This window comes from Aulostomus chinensis, chromosome 4 (assembly GCF_037954235.1).
Source record: "Aulostomus chinensis isolate RoL2024-O1b breed Wild chromosome 4, RoL_Achi_v1.0, whole genome shotgun sequence".
NCBI lineage: Eukaryota > Metazoa > Chordata > Actinopteri > Syngnathiformes > Aulostomidae > Aulostomus > Aulostomus chinensis.
Window position 1 is genome coordinate 11,552,807 of NC_141323.1, and position 13,855 is coordinate 11,566,661.

General features: G+C 46.2%; 1 protein-coding gene across 1 annotated transcript in view; it reads left to right on the forward strand.

Annotated features, from left to right (window-relative positions):
- Positions 1-2,366: 2,366 nt before the first annotated feature.
- Positions 2,367-13,855, forward strand: part of LOC147262690 (uncharacterized) — a 59,809-nt gene continuing 48,320 nt past the window's right edge. Inside the window, exons 1-2 of the mRNA XM_086201802.1 lie at positions 2,367-3,015; positions 3,130-3,244. The gene's annotated coding sequence lies outside the window, so the exon portion shown is untranslated. The remainder of the gene's footprint in view (positions 3,016-3,129; positions 3,245-13,855) is intronic.

Genomic DNA, 13,855 nt, shown 5'->3' on the forward strand with positions numbered 1-13,855 from the left:
GGTCACGTGACACCACACACCCCCGCCCCCCGCCCCCACCCTGAGCATGGTCTGTCACGGGACGGTTGTGAAACAGACATTTTTCCTCATGTGGTTCATGTTGTCCGCCGCTGGTCTGAGGTTAGACGAGGTATTGACACGTATGTTAATTATGAACATGTTCACAACTCTCAACTTGAACGTCTGAAACCAACTCTGCTTGGGAGAAAAAAAGGGTTCCGCACCACAGCTGGAGGGTCTTTTGGGGTCCCGCAGGTCTAACGTGGAAACAATGATAATTTGGCAGCATTTTCAAGCTAATTAGTTCCACTTTTTACTGTGATGTTGTACAACCAATCAGAATGTTCAGTGTGCTGTTGGTCCGATTATTGCCGTGTCAAAGGGCAGGGCCGGAGCCAAGAATCCAGGAGCGCTCACGGGCCCACATTTCTACACTCCAATAAAATCACAACCTCCTTAAAATAGAAATCAAAGAACAAAAGCACCATTTTTTTTTAGATGCAAACCTTTTATTTTCTCTCAAAATGTCCTCATGTTTGGATAATTTGCAGCCAAATCATTTATAACATGAAGGAGGAAAAATGCCTCCTTTTTTTTTTTACTTTTCCCTCCACAGAGGTTCTACATGTTTAAACTTGTGTTTATTTATTTGTTTGTTTGTGTGGGAACAGATACAAGGTGGAGGGGTGAAGCACGGGCCCAGGAGGACGGCACGCTGAGGCCGATCCGCCCCTCAGTGACGGGCGCTCGAGTGCCCCCCCGGTTAATGATTGAGAACCTTGAGATCGGCGGTGCTGGTTGTCGATACGTCCTTTCAAAGGGACACGTGTCCCTCAGTTCCTGATTCTTTATTCCAGGTAGAACCACAAATATGTCACCTCCCTTCACTACCCGATTGAGAGTCACTCTATATTTAGCTGCCGCATCACATAAACACATTAAAAATAAACATTTTTGTCAACATATTCCCACCGTTTATTTTTTAAATCCTACATAAATTGCCGTAAGTAAGGATGCTTATTCTGCCTTGTGACAGTCTCAACCAATGACATTGAGAGGAACAACTGATGCTACGCCTGATTTAGCCCCAAAGCCACCAAAGTCCATGTTTTCGGCCTTATTTTTATTCAACAAACACACGCTTGACGAAAACTCATTCGCTCATACACACACACACACACACACACACACACACACACACACACACACACACACCAGCGACAGCTTTGTAGGCAAACACGGGACATAACTCTGCTCATTCTCTCACAAATTCAACTGCGTTTGTGCATAACAGAAAAAATGTACCAGTAATCTTGATATGTGAGGCGCTCTAAACTGGGAATATACCAGTTCCTGCCAGCAGGTGTAGCCAAAAGGTCAGAATCATGTTTTCATCTCTTATGGCGTTAATTAGCTCTGATTACTGAGGATCAGCAGCGTTTCCTGCAGCATGGAAAAAAACTCACGGTGATAAAAGTGTTCACCTTTCACCTGAGGACACAAAAACTCTTCATTTCAGATTTGTATTTTTTTACACTGTAAAACCATCTAAAGTTAAAATGTCAAAGTTGTCGAGGATTTACGTCCCTTTGTTGGCACGACGCTTGGGTCACTCAAGGATCATTACAGGACGAGCATGAAAGGGAAATTTCTCTGTATTCCTCTTAGAGAAATATATTTCTCTTTGTCTTTTAAAAGAAAAACAAAACAAAAAACAACAGGATGACTATCAAGGAGGAAGCCGACATGGCCGCTGGGATGTTCGAACTGTTCTCATCATGTGCATAAGAATAAAAGGCTCCTTCACGCCAGCGCTGACTGCTCTCATTCTCTTGGTTCAGCCGGACGCATGAGAGCACTCCTCAATGAACTACACCTCCCTTTAAATCTGTGTTGGGAAAATGATCCTGTTTTCTGCCCTTCAGGTTTGGTTCCCCGTAGGCAGCAGGCAGGTTTGCACGACTGACTGGCAGCTGACCTCCTGCCCAACAAGACTTTTGACTTCCAAGGGGGAAAAAAAATCAGATTTAAAGTCCATCCATCCATCCATCCATCCATCCATCCATCCATCTTCTACTGGATATCCTGTTAAGGGTCACCAGGGGGATGGGGGTGGGGTGGAGCCTATCACAGCAGCCTTCACCGTGGACGGGTCACCAGTCCATGGCAGGCCAACACATAGAGACAGACAACCATTGGCTCTCCCAGCCACACCTACAGTCAATTTAGAGTCTGGATTAACCTCGTCCCCTCTTGATGTCTTTGGACTGTGGAGGAAGCTGGAGTACCAGAGAGAACCCAGCAGGAACAGGGAGAACATGCAGACTCACACAGAGAGACCCTGTGTTCCAGCCGGGGCTCCACCCACAACCCTCTTGTTGTGAGGGGACAGTGCTGACCACTGCATCATCGTGCAGCCCCAGATTCAAAGTTAAAAAAAAAAACCAAAAACACCACATGAAGCATCTCCTTTATTCTGAAACCTGCTGAAATTTGGGTTCTTATCGCAGCCTCATTTATTGTAAACTCAATTTGCTCTTGGATCCTAAACTATTTCTGACCAATGAGGACCAGAGGAGGAGTGGTCAGAGAAGACTGGACAAGGAGAGGATCTTATTTTGAAATTCCAGAAATCTTTGAAATTAAAAGAAAGCATCATCAAGTGTCATTTTTTTTGCTCAGATTGAGGTTGAGCGTTGTCCAACCTGACGCTGAGGGGAGCAACAGGTGCCACACGGGGGCAGCGTAGGCTTGGTAAACGCCCAGATGCACATGATGAAGAAGCAGCTGAGGGGAGCTGATGTCTCTGTCAGGAAAACAAGTGACAGGCGGATAAACTGATGGGTTCGTCCAGTGGAGGACAACAGGACACCAGAGGAAACTGTCCATCTCCACGCGGTGACTATTAGAACTTCATGATCATCCCCCAGTACACACTTTACTACAAAACTCAGATTGTTCAAGCACAACAATGTCAGGGAACTGCAAAATGATCAAACCCCAGCAGCTGTGACGGTGCGTACACACACAGATACTGTAATGGGCCCCCAACTGTATGAGTGGTTGTCTTTTACTTCAGTACCTCCAATACTCTGCGTCTGACTTTCTGACTTTCTGTTTCCTCTGAAGATTTCCGCAGAAGCTTTGAAAGCACCTGACTGACTTCTGCCTTTAATGCACGCCGGCGGCAAAACAGCACGACGACTCTGAGCCGGAGCACCGATGACGGCCATCTGTCAGTGAGGTAACGTGGCTAAAACCTGAAAAAAGTGGACTCCGATTTTTGAAAATCTCCAAGTCTGCAGGGGAAACCCACCTGTACTCAGGTGAACTGTGAAATTGGTTTTCCAAAGTTCAAAAGGTCACAACGGCAGCACAATATATGAATGAAAAGTAGGTAAAAGTGTGATTGATGAAAATCTGTGTTGTTTCACTAAATGTTAGGGACACGCACACACAGATAAGATGCTATGAAAGACAAACGTAATTAAATTAAAATATTCAACAGCAGAAGCATTCAGGAATCTTGGATATTTGAGAACTTGTCTGCCACGGCGCTCATGAAGAGAACAGCTGCGCTGGTCTCCAGTGCGACGCGCCAGTGTGGGACGTGTTTCTGATGATGGGCTGATAAACGCTCCCGGCCTTCCTCGGTGCTCCCTCGTATTGTTCGGGGGATGAGAGCTCCCTACTGCGTCATTTACTGCTCATTTATCGGGAGAAGTGGTGCAGCGGGCGCCAACAATGGCTGCCTCCGTAGGGCCTCAGACTCATTCACACGCTGGAGCTCCGGCTCACTCTGCTGTTGAGCCAGATGCAAGACCAGCGTGGCTTCAGGCTGCAAGGAATTCTTTTTGTTTTTGTTTTTTTTGTACAGGTCGCAGCTGCCTTCACTGTAAAAAATAGACTTTATTTTTGTTTTGACACAATTATGCAAGAAGTTCTTTGCACAAAGTGCAAAACTGCTGTTGAGAAGGTGACTTGTGAGGGGGTGGCGGGGGTTCTTAGAGATGAGAATGTGTCGTAGAGTCGCGAGCTTCCTAATTGTGTTTTCATGAGACGTGCTTGATTAATGGACTTGTTGATAGACGTCCTGTGAGTCTTGTCCACATGTTCGCTGTCCGCAGGGGTGCTGAAGAATCTGCTCCGGCCTTCCAGCAGTATTGTAGAGGCCCTTTTCTGAGGGAGGAAGGAGGGGGGAGGAAGAAAAGGAGCTGAGAAAAGAGAATGAAACTTTGGGGTTGCTGTAAAGGGGAGTGAATGAGAGCGGGGGCCGTGCAGCCCGCCACATGGGCCGTTCTCACTGGGCATAATGGAGGCTTTTCTGTGCTTCTTAACCCCCTTGTTGCACGCTGGGAACGGGCAGCCGTCCGCCTGCCGCTCTTAACAGACACGCTCAAACACACTCACCCCTTGGATAATTGAATTTTACACCCAGGAAAGTCACCCCCGTCCCTGGACCACATCCCCGCTACACGTGGCCCTGACAGGAACTCTCCCAGGATCCACATCTCAACCAGGGAGGCTCACGGTCAGGCCCGGCGTCACCGAGTGACTTGAGAATATGAGCGGGGCCACGGTACCAGGAAGATGCTTATTTTTAGGGACCCCTTCCTGAGCTACTTTAGCGTGTTTCACACGTCTCGATGCATCCTTATTGACGTCTTCTGCTGAGAAGAGAAATCAATACTTACCAGCGACGAAACTAGAAGCTACACAGCGGTATGACATCATCAGATCCAGATCCAGTTCCCGATCATTTCCAAATTGTAGTCAGTGGTTCCCCAACCTCGGTTAATCTCGGTACCAAATGTCACTGAAGTCCATCCACACATTTTTGAGTTATTTCACCAACAGCCAAACCAACACCAGTGATGGTACGGAGGCCCGGAGCGGCCGTATTTATGACACAGTTAAATAAATTTGTGTCCACAAGACATAACTTGGTTCCTCAATTTAATCATTTTGTAGTGACAAGAGGAAACTAGTGTTAACTTTAGTGAGTTATTTTGAGGCCACAAGATATAACTTGTTCCCACAGTTTAACCAAAGTGTGGGAACAAGTCATCTTTTTATCTCATGGCCGCAAATTAAACAAGCACATGGAGGGAAGATGTTTTTTTTACATATATACTGTGGCCACAGATTCATTTAATTTTGATGTAGGAAACAATTTGCATTTTTTACTCAAAACAAATAAATTGAAGGGAAATATTATACCTCCTGGACATGACATGTAAGTTCTATCTTGAAGACTTAAAAAGAGTAAGTCTTTCGAGGGTATAAACTATATCTTGTTCCCCCCAAATTAATTTAAGAGATGTATCTACTTGCCTCAAAGTCGCACAATTTAGGGAGCAAGTTTTTATTTGTGGCCTCAAAATATCCAACGTGAAGTGAGGTCCAAAAATATATGTATTATTTTCTTTCATGGCCACAAGACATTTATTTTTTCTCTCTGTACTACTGTAGGACTCCGTACTTCAGGTCTTTGGTGGAGATACAAATCTCACAACTCGTGGAGATGGTGTGTCTGAACTTTTACGGTTGTTCCTGCGATGGATCAGATTAGATATAAGGAGCTTTGCAGGAAGAGGCCAAGTGTCTGTCGCAGGTGGAGCCGGTGTTTTCTATCGGCTGTGAGAGTAATCTTGTTAGTTCCCTAAACAACATGTGGTGGAGATGGAGATAAGATGGGAGTGGTGTCCTCAGGAGTGACGGGGGGTGGAGGTCCCAGCTGAGGTGTTGGGTGGTTGAGATGGGTGTATTGATGATGTGAAGCGAGAGTGATCCAAATGCTCCCTCTTTCCTCCCAAGCGATGATGTCGTTGTTGTCGGGGGGGGGGGGGTGCTGGGTCACCGCACTCACATAAAAGGTGTTTCCTCCCTGCAGCCGTGGTCACTTTCACCCGTCACTCAGACTTTCGCTCCAGGTGATCGTTCAAGTGTGCAAAAAAAAACAAAACAACCAGCCCACAACCTCCCAAGGCTCCTCTGGCCTCACGCCGCCTCCGATGTAAAAGGTGATTTTTAACGGAAGGGAAGCAAATTAGTGCCTCCTTCTTTACGCCAAATCTTATTATGCTTCTACGTTTGGCACTTTTCTGTTGGCCTCCAGCGAACAAACATCCATCCATCCATCCATTTTCTCCCTCTTATCCTGTTAAGGGTGGTGGGGGAGGAGCCGATCCCAGCAGCCTTCAGGTGAGAGGCGGGTTCACCCTGGACAGGTCGCCAGTCCATCCCAGGGCCAACACATAGAGACAGACAACCATTGGCTCTCCCAGTCACACCTACAGTCAATTTAGAGTCTGGATTAACCTGGTCCCCTCTTGATGTCTTTGGACTGTGGGAGGAAGCTGGAGTACCAGAGAGAACCCACGCAGGAACAGGGAGAACATGCAGACTCACACAGAAAGATCCCGTGATGGAGCCGAGGCTCCACCCACAACCTTCTTGCTGTGAGGCCACAGTGCTGACCACTGCTCCACCGTGCCACTGCGAACAAACATGTTTTTTTTTTGAGTCAGTAAAAATTAGGTTACCGTGAAAACCGATGTGAAGTTAGATCAAACATGTCTTAGATGATTAACGTAGCCACTGTGCCAGCGTCGTTCTTGTAGCGCCGCCAACAGTGAGGCGCTGTTGGCTGTCACGTTCATCGGCCGTATTTCAACTCCTCCGTGTTTGCCTTGTACCCTCGTGCCTGTGTTTATCCAGCTTTCACAGGCGGAACGTTCCGTGTGCTGTTGGTGGAGGAACACAGAGCTAATGACAACCCTATGACAGACCGCCATTCACTGCTGCTTCTCCACCGCAAGGACGCCAAACACAGAGACTCGGCGTCACTCCTCAGCTCCTCATCACGCTCAGATGTGACAAGTAATTTCCTCAGGGGCGACGCATCTCACCTTACCCGTTTTTCATTTCATTACTTTCACAAAGTTGGAACTTATTAAATCGTAAACAAGGCAAAGAGGCTTTATATTTAAAATATCCCTCAATCATCTGACTCCACCAGCCATTAGGTGATAGTTCAGAGTCTGCTGGGGGGGGGGGGGGGGGGGGGGGGGGGTTGGTATGCTTATTCACTATCTTCCCCAGAGCCAAACAAGAAGATACCTTTAAGACCCATGCCAGTTAGCTTAGCTCAATGAATGGTAGTGGATGGAAAGTGTTAGCATACCTCCTTCAAAGTCATCAAACACCCTTTTCTCCAGTCGTTGCCTACATTAATATCACAAGGGTTGTGGGAAAACTTCTTTATGAGTTAGTTTAAAATGACGAGACATTTTAATTTTTAAAATCAAATACATAACTTGAACTACTGTCCTGACAGGGTGTAGTGATTTGATGCCCCAAAAGCCTCCTCATAACATCGGGCCAACAAAAAAACCCCAAAAGCAAACATTTGTTGACGACAGGAGGAGCACCTGTCGCCTTTCTTGGAAGAGGACTATTTCTTGTGGGAAAACAAAGTTTCCAAACTTTTTATGGAGGTACGCTAACAGTTCCCATCCACTACCATTCATGGTGCTAAGCTAACTGGCGTGAGTCTCAGTTCCCTACTGCAGCACAGAGGAGAAAAAGGGTATCGATTCCCTCTTGTTATGATATTTGAGCCAATGAAGTGCCATCCAGCTCATTAGGAGCAAATTGGGGTTTGTGGTCTTCCTCCAGGACTTTTTGACCGTCTCTGGTGGGCCAGGGGATCTTCACCGTAAACCCCTGGCGATCAGGTGGCCTCTCTAGGTGTTCCTGATATTTTGCCGACCTAGCTGCATGCATCAGAGGATAGTGTTTGTTTGTTTATGGGACTTTTGTACTAAATTCTCCCATCACCACCAAAAATGACAAGTGAGTTTTGGGTTCCTGCCATAAAGAAGTCGGCCAGCAGAGGGCGACATTCACGCGGCAACATCTCAGCCGTCAGCTCCCTTGCTCCATCCTCCTTCTCCTCCTATAGCAAACCTCCGCTCTGTCCCCAGTGACGGCCCCTCCCATCAAAGCCATAACCTCTCCTAATCCCCCCACCCCTTGTTGCCCCGGAGACGGCTCAGACGAGCAGGTGATGCATTGACAGGGAGCAGATGGTTCCCTGTGGAGGTAAGCATGGCTGAACAATGCTTCCATATTCATCATAAAGTCCCCCCCCCCCCCCCAACTACACGTACACACATAACTTCAAAGTTTCCAATCGAGCTTTCACTTTGTGAATTTGCTGACGGGTCTGTCAATACAGCAGGCAGGTTACTTGACAGGCTGGTGATAAACAGAAGCTCCTCCATTCAGGGAGGCCGGCCGACCTACTGTACATCCACATCTCGATGGCGGACAGAAACAATAGGGGTCTTTTGCCTCCTCGTGCTTGTCTTCTGCAGGTGTTTTGGGCTTTTTCGCTGCAGTAACTCACTCCTCCTCTAAAGAAGCTCCTTCTTTAGCCCCTGTCTCCCCTGGAGATAAAGTGCAGACTCTCCCTGTCTCTTTCTTTCAGCTAACTCCTGAATAATCCAGCAACAATACAGGGCTTGGAGGCGGTGTGCAGCGATTTGCTGGAGGCCTGACTTGTTTTTACGGGGTGCAGCAGGGGCGGTGGGAAGGTTGGGGGGGGGGTATGGAGATCAGCTAATGCATGTAAAACACTGCATCCAATTTTTATTGTAACAAGTGGCAAGAAAAAAAATTGGAGCACAATGGAGACTCCAGAGTGCTACGCTTAACCCACCACACCTGGAACACACAACGGGGGGCGAGAGTGGCAGCCCCCCACCCGACCGCCACCTCACCCATCATCAGCAGCACCTATCAAAACAGGCTGTAAGGAGCTTGGTTGGGCTGCAGGAGGTGGGGGGTGCCTGTATTCGTGGCCTGACTATGATAAAGACGCACAGTGAGGAGCCATTCAAGAGCCCTGTGCCCATAATGGAGTCACTAATAGGTGCCTATTCAACAGGGAAAGTGTTTTCTGGAGGAGAAGAAAAGTTTTGGGGAAGCAACAATCACTTTGTCTGCTGCCTTGTGTATATAAAATTTATGCAGCACTCCACCCCTCCACCCTTGTCCAACTCTTTCTGCTGTCTTTCTTTAAAGAGCGTCACCAGTGAATGGACTACACGCATAGTTTGAGGTCTTCCTTTCATCCTTACTTGAAAATAAATTGAATGGTCTGTCCTCAAGTGAGTCCAATCCAGTGGCGGGGATCCGAAAAAAAAAAGAAAGAAAAAAAAAAGATTCTATCTCTCGTTTTCATCTGTACCTCCACCAACAGAAATCGTCAGCGGGCACGACTCCCGTTTTATCTGATCTCATTCATGAGCATAACTGGGGGCTTCGATTTTTCTCAGCTCACGCTCATCGTTCATATTTCTGATCACTGCAGAAAGGTGACGAAGCAGCTCCCAGTTCATAAGTTTGCACACACAAAAAAACTGCAGTGGGGTAAAAGTTTAAAAACTTAAAGAGACAGTGCATGAAATAAAAGGGATGGACTGGAATAACAGACCAAACAAATTTGTATGAAATTATACATTATATTAAAATGTTCAGTGCCAGTGGAAACTTTTCGTCAGCAACTGGACCAAAAATTACAGCCTCTAAAGTTCCCGTTAACATAGAAGTACATGTCAGGTTTAAACAAAAGTAAAACGACAACAAAACCTTACAATGAAGCTGTCAAAGAGGAAGGATTTATTGTGGCTGCTATCATGCGTTATTTTGTGTACTAATAAATTGGAAAGTAAAAAAAAATAATGCATGTCCTGCACTAAGTGTCACTTTACCGCCTTTTGAAAAAATAATTGCTGGGTTCCTAAAAACAGCACGTCCATGTTACTGCGAAAGCAACTCGGCTGTTGCCAACTTAAGATTTGTACTGCATCTTTAAGCTCAAACAGAATTTTATCTGTTAAAATAAAACCTGGTTGTCATGTCTGAACAAACAGTGTTCACGGACATTTAGTCCATGTTTGCCAAAGTGTCACAACATGAAATTTGCAAAAAAATAAAGTCCAAAAAACCCGCTTGGAGCATCTATGTTTGCCATCCACTCCCCCGTTGGTCCTGAGGCACCAGGGGTGAGGAGACTAATCTCAAAATGCTGCAACCATATTGAAAGAGAGAGCATGAAGTGAGAAATACTGGGACCATATTGTGCTGCGCGTCAAAGGGCTTAGCTGACAGATTGATGAGGAGAGGAAATAACTGAACTAACCGAGGGGGGGTGAGGGCTGGAGGGAGCAGTGGATTGGGGGGATCCCAGCATGGCATGGCAACCAGGGTTTGGACTCCCCGCAGGCCTGCCGGGTAGAGCCAACACAGGTCAGCGCTCTTTGATTCTGGGTCTCGAAGCCGACAAAGGGCAGCACACAGTGGGCTTGGCTGCCTTCCTTAACCCAGCATGAAAGCCCTTGTAATGGTATTTTTATATGTTTGTGAGAGGCTTTGTCAGCTTTTGTTGGTTGATGTATGTGTTTATTTGTGTGTTTTAGATTTTCTTTGTCAAAAACACAAAAAAGACTGGAAATAAAACCAACTAAATAATCTATTTGGCAGAAAAACAAAAGTTTATGAGACTTGCACATTTTGTTTAGCAAGATAATCTTCACCACAGTTCTATAACTGACAACAAAAAGCTGAAATTATTCTGGAAGGACAAAGCTAACGTTATGCTAACGTCACTACCTAACCCATTTTAAGTCACATGAAGGCTCTGAAACTCATATCATACATATTCATTGATTTTGAAATAAAATAACTGGACATTCAACAATGAAAATTAACTCCATGTTTTAGGGACTAATGTTATCTACAGTGCATTAGCATGTGTAAATTGTGCAGTTGTTCCCTGCATGAGTCTCCCTTAGCAACGTCCGTCTCCTGTCTCCATCCCTGTCAATCATTCATCTTCAAGCTCTGTCAGGTTATTCTTTATCATACATCTGGGATCTGCTTTGTAACATAATTACTATGGCGTTCTGTGTCGAGCTGCCTCGATTCTGTTGGCAGTGTGAGGGACTTAGCGGGCCAGACTACCAGGGTAACTACTGGTGCTCCTGATGGCCGGTCCGGGGCTGCTGTCTTCAGCCAAATGTTACAATTTTGCTTTTAAATCAGGAGAAGCCAACTGTGGTTTAAAAGTAGAATGAAAACCTTTAACATTAGCACTTAAAGTTTACATATACGACACAAGACAATTAGCTAAAATTACAGACTTTGCTCTGACTATTCCAACATTCAGAATCCAAAAAAAAAAAAAAAAAAAAATTCCCTTTTGTGCCACCAACATACAACGATTTCCAACCATACTTCTTCTCTACCCACTGCATTTTCTTGCAGTGTCTTAGCAACTGGTATTGTAGCATCTGGATTACCCAAAGTGCACCGGAGTGCCCCTGTAAGGGCTGAACAGGGGGAGAGCTCGGGCGGAGGGAGCTTTACCGTCGGAGATACAGAGCGGAGGTCTTCATCTCAAATGGCCCCAGAAAGTACGCGTCACAAGCAGTGCCGCCAAATCACACATTCTCCTTTTCGTGAAAGTCTGGGAAATTATTTTCACTATCAGCACGACAAACACGTTTCTGTGTGGGTTATGCGGCTGTTTGTGTTGTGGCCTGGTTGCCATGGAAATCTACTCTTCACTTGTCCGCAGCTCTTGTTAATATTATACTAGGATTTACTTGGATTTTCCTGCTTTACAAATCTGAAGCCGAAGAGCCTCCAGCCCTGGACTCACTCTAGATAATAAGCTTTGTTTGGAGATACAGATAGAGGGCTGTTCACAACACACACACACACACACACACACACACACACACACACACACACACTGCTGAGCTCTGATTTGCAGAATTGATTGGGCCCATTGTTTCCACAGAGCTCGCCACTATATGACCTGAAATGTAATTATAACCAGGAGATTTATGCTTCTGTTGAAGAGCCCAGAACCTGATCCATGTTGTGTCTGGAGTTCGCCTGAAAGCCCCCTCTCTGTTTGGCTGGTCGTGCTCTGGCCTCTGTCACTGTGTGGGGCGACAGTGCTGGTCGCTGCTTAATTGTGGGTCTTGTTTTTGTGTAGGGAACACTGATGTGCGTTAGTAGCCTGAGATATTGTCGAAGGGGATGCACTTTTGTGGCCAGTAAACTAGCCTGCATGAGTGTCTCACCAGCTCAGTAAGATGGTAATTATTAACAAGCAAAAAGCTACTTAAATAGACCGCATATTTTCACCTCCCTCAGAGAGCCGCCTCAGTTCTTCAGCGGTAAGGTGCTTTGTTGAACCCTTTATTTGTTGGAATGGTTCAACTTTTGACTGAAAGACAAAAGCTTCTTGGATATGTCAAGAACAGCTTCAGACCGACCGTCCAGAAACCAGGATTTCAAGCGTCCTCGGAGGCTTCTGGCTCGGCCCAGACATCCCGTCAGCACGAGCACCTGGCCGCCTGACGCCTCCTGCTCTGCGCACAGGGTGAGTTCATCCATGCCCACCCAAGCTCTTCTTAAATCCACAGCTGAGTGGCCTGCCGCCGCCACTGCCCACGACTCCAATATCCCAAATGAAAGACATGTCAAACGTTGGTGAATGAGCCCCATGTAGAGAACATGAGAGGGAAGATCCGTAAGAGCCGGAGCATCTGTCCACCTCTCTGACACTAATGAATGTTAAGTAGGTTAGCCGCTGGTGTGCCACCGTCCCACAGGTCATTGTGGCTGGTGGTTGCAGTGAGGCTGTGCTTTTGTCAAGAGTGCGCCAACCCCCTCTGAGACATCTAAAATGGCTGGACCGCTTACTCCTGCGCACAATCCCAGCGCCAATAGTTGCCATATTGATCCGCTTGCTTGCAGATTAAAGCATAAAAGGAGCTCTGTTTTACCAGCAGGGGTCCCTGCTGACTCCCGGAGCTCATTTCAGGGTCACAGAGTCCTTGCAGCCCCCTGACCCGCACCCCAACGTGAACACACACAAACACCGGCGCGAGGCAGGACAGAAACCTTTCCAGGGACGAACCCCATTAAACAGGATTGGTCGGATGCTCACATTCATGGCTCATTATAGCTGACCCCGGGCTTTCTCTCCCTCAATCTGGGTGCTCCCTTCTTCTGTCTGTGGCGCTAACCTGGCCAAAGCCATGCTGAGGTGGTCACCCTGGCCTTTTGTTGGCCATTGATAGCTCTGCCGATGGCGTGATTGTTTTCTGAACTGGATCTGCGCATCTGCTGTGTTGCCCCGCATTGTCGAGATCCTGTGGTGTGCTTTTTAAGTTTTGTCTTGCTTTAGCAAGTGTGTAGCTCTTTTGTCTCATTGACCATGTTTACATTTACATTTCTGGGGCCATTTACATAGTATTCCGCTATAATTCTGTTTTTTGCCCTCATTCCAAAAATCAAGACTCTTAGATGCACAATAATATTCTACTATTATTCCTAAAATGACAAAAATTCTGACTTTTAAAAGGGTCATTTGATGGAATTCGTCATTTCTCCAGATTTAGAAATTTGTTTTTTTTTGTCCCCTCCAGCAGTTTGCAGCCGTGTGACACGGATTCTTGTTCACGGCTGTATGCGGAATTGTGCTAGCTAAATGCTAGCATGTAGCCTGCTGAGCGCTTCTCCAGAAACATTCAAAGTCTTCTTAATCCTTGAAAATGTCACCACAAAACAAGCAAACAGTCGAAAAACTACTTAACTTCCATTCCTGTTCTTTAATTCCTCTCATCCTACTGTTTCCTTCATTCGTTACGACGCAAGATTCATGGACACGACTCATTTTGAGAGGTGAATGAAAAAAGTTCTTTCACTTGTTAGCAGTCTACAAAGATATCCCATGACTTAATTTGAAAATGTTAAATTGGGGAAAAGA